Here is an 8,093-nt window from a genome sequence, read left to right on the forward strand (position 1 = left end):
AAAACGCGTGAAAACGTAGACAAGGTAAGCACTTCGTAATGTGATGTGTGTGAATAGTGTGTATGTGCAAAGAAAAAATAGGTTCCTTAGCAATCAATTGACGTTGTCTTGCAACTCTAAAGAAACAAGCGCAACTACGTCATTTTGCTGTGCTGCGTTTATTTGTAGTAGTTCTTCTTTTAATTTCTTGTCACCTACGTTTTATTTCACTCCATTGATTTATACTTTTCCTTTAATTTTCACATGACTGCAGTTCACAGTTGTTGCCCTCCCTCCTTTTTATAGCGTACATATGTATGTATGTATGTACATACATATTTGCAAAATTTCCTTTGACCCCCTTTTTTATGCGCAAAAACAATATTACAAAATTATTAAATAAAAAAAAGTATATACATACATACATGTAAATCGTTTGCCAATCATTGTGCGTTCTCGCAATTGCCAATTGTATTTATATGCGCTCTTTTGTTGTTGTTGTTTTTATGTTGTACTATTTCATTAATTGTTATTTATTTATTCATTTTTAATTTGCATTTGTTTGTTGTAGTGCAAATTACATTTACACAAAGACACAATACGCGATAGCACATGCGCGCATTTTGTACTAAGCTATGTGTAAACGTAGGCTTAAAATAACACAAAAATAATAAATATGAAAGCTACGTACGTGCATATGTATTTGTAGTCACCGGCATAGCCATAATAAATAACCATTTGTTGCTCTCATTTTCTTTGTCGTTGTCCTACAACTCGATTGCACCGACGATTCAGAACACCATACAAATTAGTTTATGTTTAGTTTTCACTTTTTAAAATCAAAAAACATTTCTCATTTACACTCATAACAGCTTTGCCATTTGAGGCTAGAAATTTAAGAATTAGACTAGATTATACATTGCAATTAAACGAAAAATTGGTAGCTTAACAACGCCGCGGCAGTTGTTTCGCGAAATGAGTTTTTTTTATATTTATGTTCCAGGACTCTCGAATAAACCATAGTAAACTCGTCTTCACACACACACATGTGCTTAAAATCCTACCCTGCAAAAAATGGGACTAATCCGGGATGACTCCGGGAGCAATCGCAAAGGAGCATGCGACTAATACCACTTTTGATCTCTTTATATGGAATGAACTGATCGCTTTTGTTCGAGCATGTCCTATGAAGAGACTAATTGTTCACCTTTATACCCGAAAGGGTATAAAAAGCGACTAATCACTTTTAAAAAATAAAAATAAAAATTTGCGCCAGCTGAGATTCGAACCGGGTTGCTCAGTTTTGTTGGCGAATACTCTCTGTGTATGCCAACGCCGCACATGAAATTTCATTGACTAAGTGCGTACATATCATTAAATCGTTAATAGTACCCGTTAGAGATGAGTTGGGGACCAATTGATCTCCAATTATACCCATAAGGGATGAGTCGAGACTAATTGACCTCCATTAGTACCCGTATTAGACTAGTTGGGACTAATTAATGCCCAATTGTACCCGATTGAGAGTAATCTCGGAATACTCTCTTTAGAGATTAGTCGCACAATTTTTTGCAGGGTACATATAATGTTTGCAGTGTGGGTGATCGAAATCTCAAAAGGAAAATTTTACTGATTTCATATCTCAAAGTTTTAGACTTCCATCTTGCATAGTATTATCAAGAGATTTTAAAACTAGCCGAAATTACTAAATATGCTTGCTGGCGCCCTAACTATGCCTGTTTGAGATTAGTTGAAAGCATCTCAAAAACAAATGAAAATCTTCTTCAAAAGGCCCACTATTACCGAGGCATCGGTGATAGTAATATCGACCTGCGTCAGCATAAGTCTTGGCAACAAAAAAACTTCTTAAGAGCCGCTCAAAGAGGATGATCACTTCCAAGCTTGTTATGGAGTATGGTTGCGGATAATATTGTAAACCAGACGATTGTTGGATTGTAGTCAGCATGAAGTCTCGATTGACTTGAGAGCATAATTTCCAACAGTTTCTATGAGAATAGAAATGTTCTGTGGTCTCAGTTGGTCTTGGTTAACTCATGATTAAACAGAGAATTTAGGTCGTTCGTCCATTTTTCCGGCGAAAAAACGCGGTTACCCGCCGGGGTCCCACAGGACAGAATGTAAGACGTTGCAGATTTGAACAGTGTGGTAAATACGCCGCGAATTGATGGACAAAATATATAATATGCTCTTGTGCTTGGTGTCTTTCGAACGTCTCTTCGCCATATTCATAAACTTGTGCCCGTGTATGCCATAATCGAAGGTCAACCAGCCTTGCACCGCCTTAAAATATGCAAACCTTGAGCTGCCTCGTGAGACCTGCGTCACTCTATCATACTTACTATTTTTTAGATTTTAAACCAAAAATATATTTTTTGACTTTAAACCAAAAAAATTCTCTGTAATTTCAGCAGAAATCAGTAATTTTTGATTTTTTTACGACTATACAAAATTTAAATGTTGCGAAACTTTAGAAATTTTATTGAGTCTTTAAAATTATCTCGGCATGGTTTTGAATATTTTGTCGCGATTTTTCCCGAAACAATATTGAATTTTTTGGATTTTTTCGCTTTTTTTTGTGAATTACAGGTCCTATCGTATTTTTCAAGGTTTTAGTATCAACGGTATTTTGAAATGTCGAGATTTTATTCGGATTGTTCAGGAATTTTTGAGGTTTTTCGAAGACTGTCAGGTGCAACAGTACATTAACTTGGCTTTTTATGAACGTCTAGAAAGTGTAAAGCAATTAAACCAAAGAAAATTTAAAATTTCACTCACTAAAGTGGGCCACTTTTTATAAGAAAATAGTTAAGTAGAGCTATTCATAATAGACTCAGAACAAAGACTTGTCCAGCATGTAAGGAAACCACTTACAATTCAAACCTTTTCTTCAACTGTCTACGCAAAATTGACTCAGCCAATATAACTTTGGCCTGAACCACATTGAAACCTCGCGCCTCCTAGTCCTACCATTATTCCAGCTAGACTTCAACGACAATAGCTTAATCTAAATCCCTGGAGATATATTGGGCGACATCGTTAAGACACGGACTTCGATAAACTTAAGTATGCGGTTCCAACGTGGAAGAGCCATCAGATGCTACATATCGAGGCCTGGGATCAACGGTTCACCTATGCTCCTGTCGGTAGACCCATTCTTACCCATTGATATTTTGCGTGGTCATAAAAGATTTTCTCAATTTCTTAAGGTGATATGAAGAACGAACATCTAACATTTACCGCTTAGCCTGCATAAGCTTCCCTGTGGCTTAAGAGGGTTAGGTTGAAAATGCCACACATACATACATAAGTGGCCGTCAAATAGTATACTGTGTTGAGAGCAAAAGTAGTACACATAGAGTATGAAGAGAAATTATTACATATGTGCCTTGCAGGTGAAGAGCAAATGAGTTGGCTAGAACAACAACAAAGTTAAATATAATATGAGCTAATTAAAAAACCATAGAAACAAAGTATTATTTCCAAACAACACAAAAACGTTTGAATTAATTTCTCTCACCATCTTAATTTTCAACAACAGCACAACCAATTGGCAAAATCTTTTTTTGTTTTGGGTTTTTCAAGTATTCTTACATTTATTTTGCAGTAGCCTTGCATAGTTTATATTTTTTGTTTAGAAATTTTCAATTTTGTTTGCCGTATCCGTAATTTATCGCTTACTCTAAGAATAAACGAACAAAAATAAGAAACAAAAATAAGAAACAAAAACAATACGCATAACGATTTGTGTGCTTCTCTCTATAAACGTTGTTTTCTTCTCTTTTCCTCTCTGCTCTCTTTTCTTCGTCTCATGCAGGTATTTTTTGATTTGATGCGCGAAATAAGATCCCGCAAAACCGAAGATTCGAAAGCGACTAGTGGGCGTGCTAAAGACAGATGCAAGAAGCGGAGACTTAAGTGTACACTACTTTAGGCGTATTTCTAGGTGCATAAGCCAGACTTTAAGCCAATAATAAAAAAAAATTAAACAAACAAAAAAAAAAACAGAAAAATGCGAAAACAAAAACAAATACACTCATGAACAAATACAATGGTAAAGAAGCGAACAAAGCAAAATAAAAGCCCCTAACTCTACTTTCCCCATCCACAAAGACATCACATCGAATTGATAACAATACCTAGCTGATATACATATGAAATGTGTAACTACAGAAATCCTAACCGAAATATGTACTGAGAAAATCGTTTGTAGTATGTACCACCTCTTCTTCCTGTTTTTTTTTTTCTTTTGTAATATCAAATGAAATTCGTTGAAACCTTTTGAAGTTTATGCTGGTTGCTTGGACATAAACGCTTTTACCTACCTACTAATTTGTAAATTGTAGAAATACCAATTGCGTTTTAGTCGCTTTTTTTTAATTTAGTTCGCCTTTTATTGATCTAAGTTGCTTGAATTACTTTATTTTTATTTTTATTTTTGTTTTGTGTGAATTTCGTATTATAAGTTGTAAGAAACATTTAAATATTTTGCATGCATGACTAACCTACTAATAACTAGCTCGTTTTAAATTTGTTTAAGAAGGTATTATATTATCGCTCAATGCCGATGCAATGTGATCAGTCAGAAGCTGCTAAAATAGTGAATAAAAAAGTGAGCGCTTTTTTTTTAACAGAAAGTAATTATCTAGTTGGACCCAAATAGATATGATTATGTAGCACATATGTATGTAGATCATATTAAATAATTCAGACATATATGAAGACCAGTCGAAAGTACATAGAATATATGAATCAAATATAAACAAGACTTATTGTTACTAAGCAACTATGTCAGGTTGGGTTCCGTTCACTTAAGCTGTTTAGTCTTTGGAACTTTCTCACTTCTTCACTGCAAGGAACCTTATCCTCCCCTATACAAAATCAGCGACTACCCTACTCCCAACATGGATGAAGGAGGTCAAGCTAGGATTTGAAAAAAAGAAAGGGCTTGGCTGCATACATACGGCCAGCGTCAAAAATATGCATACCCACTTGTTTGGTCGATTTTATTTATATATATTTTCTATACCAAATTTTTGTTATTTTTTTTCATACAAACGTAGTTTATTCAACAGGGAAAACCACAATAATCAATTTATTTAATTGCATACAAAACTTGGGGGAAAATGCAAGAAATACCAAGAAATTTTAAATTTTCGATTCGATTTTTAAGAAAAATTTGGAGTATACAGTTTTGTAGCCTATTAAATATGTACATACTTACCTTTGATTTCAGAGAATTTATTTCGCTGAGGGTATTGCGTACCTTCTTTCATATAAAAATTATTGTGTTCATGCGTTATGTGGCGGAAAATAAGCAGCACGCTCGGCAAAAAATTTCAAGGGTAATTTGTCGGAACTTGAAATATGCACTTTACTAAAATTGAATGGGCTATAAAACTGCATACTCAAAATTTTTCCAAGATATCAAATTAAAAAATTGAAAATTTCAATGAAAATGTCTTAGTATTTCTTGCATTTTTTCGAGTTCTATATGAAATTAAAAAAAGAATTGATTCCATTGGTTTTTGCTGCTGGAAGAACTATATTTTTATAAACAAATAAGAAACTTTTGGTATGGAAAATATAAATAAATAAAATCGTCAAAACGTCACGGTATGTATGTACATATGTTATTGAAACTGTTTTTAAATACATGCATACGTCCATCGTGACTCGGTTCTGAACTACTGTGCAACAATATTCTCGCTGGGCAGTAGTAGGTTAGTAGTGGAACTTGCCAGAACACTACACCACGGACAACCACGGCATGCCTCGATGCACATTACATCATAAACAACCTTCGGACTCGGCAGAGAACATATATGTGAATGCCGTAATCGGAATGCAGTGCATTCAATGCAATCACCATCTGTAGCAGAGGAAGAGCTTCAGCTGCCCCAACTGACCTCCTCTGCGAACTGGGCGTTTTCTCTTTGAAACTGTTATACTGGAATCCAAAATTGGTTGATATACATATGTACATATGTTCTGTAACGCGTTAATACGAGCATCTCCATCGGGAAAGATTCAGTAAATTTGGCGATCTTATTCCGCTAAGTGGTGGAGAAAAAACGCAATTTATTGTGCGAAACCTGATTATCTTAATTCGGAGGAGCATTTCCATTGCTAGTCTCTTGCTCATTGAATTCATGCGACTTGCTTTAAATGATATTGAGCGCCTTTGAAAAAAGCAGAATACATTCGTCGTTGTCACTGACTCGGTAGATCGTAGCAATAACAATGCGAGTTGTCATTAATGGAGCGTTTAAAATCCAGTTTTTGCGCCATAGTTTTGAGCGCAGTAGTTAAGACAATAGTCATGCAATGAAGTTTGCCATTGGCGTGAGAATCAGACCGATAGTCGATAAAGAAATAAATGTTGCATAGTTCTAGGCTGAATGCACAAGCCATTTTTGCATTTGTGACTACAGAAAGAAGGCTCAGAAAGGCGTTGTAATATTTACTAAAATACGAATTTGTAAAAATTTACCTGTAATATTATAATAATATATATGTGCTTACAAATATCAAGTAGCTATGTATAAGTTATTAACGCTTACTTAGCACATTGGATTAAAATCATAATAAATACACTTATTTTCATATTAAAAAGGGGCATCTCCTTCCATCTCTCAACCAATCCTACTATCGTATCCTTTTGTGCTTATCCCACTACTGTTTTCTCTTAAGGTTTTTGGTTTTATTTATTGCTGTGTAAATTTTTTATTTCCTTTGAATTTTTTGTTTCTTTCCTAAACATCTATTATTTCATCATTTTGTATACATATTTATTAAGGAGTAGTATGTATTTGATAGTATTGCATTTCAAGTTACTTTATTTTGTTCCACAAAAAAAAAAAAATACTAAACTCATTTTCATTTTACCTACTGACTTGCCACAATACCACAAAAATTTATTTGAAACAGTTTTACTAAAGTCGTATATTTTCTTTTTATTGCGCGCAGGTATTTTATGATCTAATCAGGGATATTTCATCACGAAAGAAGCAACGTCAGTCCGATGTGCGACAGCCGCCAAAAACCAAATCTCACTGCTGCCAACTGCTCTAATAATCATGAGAGAGAAATAAAATCAAAACTGAAAATTACAAAAATGTAACGACGCCGCTGAATACAAGCTATAAATGCCGATAATAACTATGAAAATGACGACGAATGTATAAAAAAAAAACAATACTATATACAAAAAACTACAGTCCTGCAGGAAGAGAAAGAAGAACTTTTGAAAAAAAAAACGAAGATAAAAATGCTATGCGAAATATGCGCGAGCGCATCGCGGACAAGCTGTTGCATAGAAAAGCAAAAACAACTCAATTTATGCATAGATTTGTAAAAAAAGAAACTCTGAAGCACATATATGTACATGCGACTGTATTTGTAGGAGAAAAAGCAATTACATATAAACCCAATTCACGCATTGTATTGTATTGCATTCAAAATAAGAAAAAAATGAAGAAACAACCAAAATATACTACATACTTACATAAACCTTGCAGACTTTATTAATCATATACCTATATATACAGCATATGTATTATTAAAAAAACAAGCGCATACATACATACATACATACATACATGCTTACTTACTTACATCCGTACATACCAATTTCAAATCAATCTACATAAGTTTCAATTTGTATTGTAAATTAAGCTTAAGCCGAACACAATATGTTTTATAGACATAGTACATACATGCCTATGTTTTACGTGTATTGTGTACAGAAATAAACTGCTCTTTTCAATTGTAAAAAAAAAAAACGAAAAAATGTTGTATCATAATAGTTTCGCAAAACGTTTAATTTAATTGCAAGCTTTATGTATTTTATAATTACATACTATGTAAGAGGGGTGATCCAAATGTAATGATAAATGGTTACAAATAAAAATCTAAAAAATGCTAAATTTCCTATTCTCATACTCGTATCCGTGGGATAACCGTCAGTTTAAGGAGACACAGCCTATCGAGTACGAAAGGTCAAAACCAAAAATGCAAAAATATAATAAATGAAAAACGGCATGGTTATCAAGCGCACGTTGAATAAAAAATGCTTAGCAAGGAACTATAAAGCA

The 8,093-nt window shown here is 33.9% G+C and overlaps 1 long non-coding RNA gene across 1 annotated transcript; it reads left to right on the plus strand.

Annotated features, from left to right (window-relative positions):
• The first annotated feature begins 3,752 nt into the window (after nucleotides 1-3,752).
• LOC118752093 lies at nucleotides 3,753-7,777 on the plus strand. The gene is made up of 2 exons (XR_004994628.1): nucleotides 3,753-4,209; nucleotides 6,967-7,777. It is a non-coding gene; the product is annotated as an uncharacterized LOC118752093 (long non-coding RNA).
• The last annotated feature ends 316 nt before the right edge of the window (nucleotides 7,778-8,093 follow it).

The sequence above is a fragment of the Rhagoletis pomonella genome, unplaced genomic scaffold, assembly GCF_013731165.1.
Source record: "Rhagoletis pomonella isolate Grant_MI unplaced genomic scaffold, Rhpom_1.0 Rhpom_scaffold_01232, whole genome shotgun sequence".
NCBI classification, from domain to species: domain Eukaryota; kingdom Metazoa; phylum Arthropoda; class Insecta; order Diptera; family Tephritidae; genus Rhagoletis; species Rhagoletis pomonella.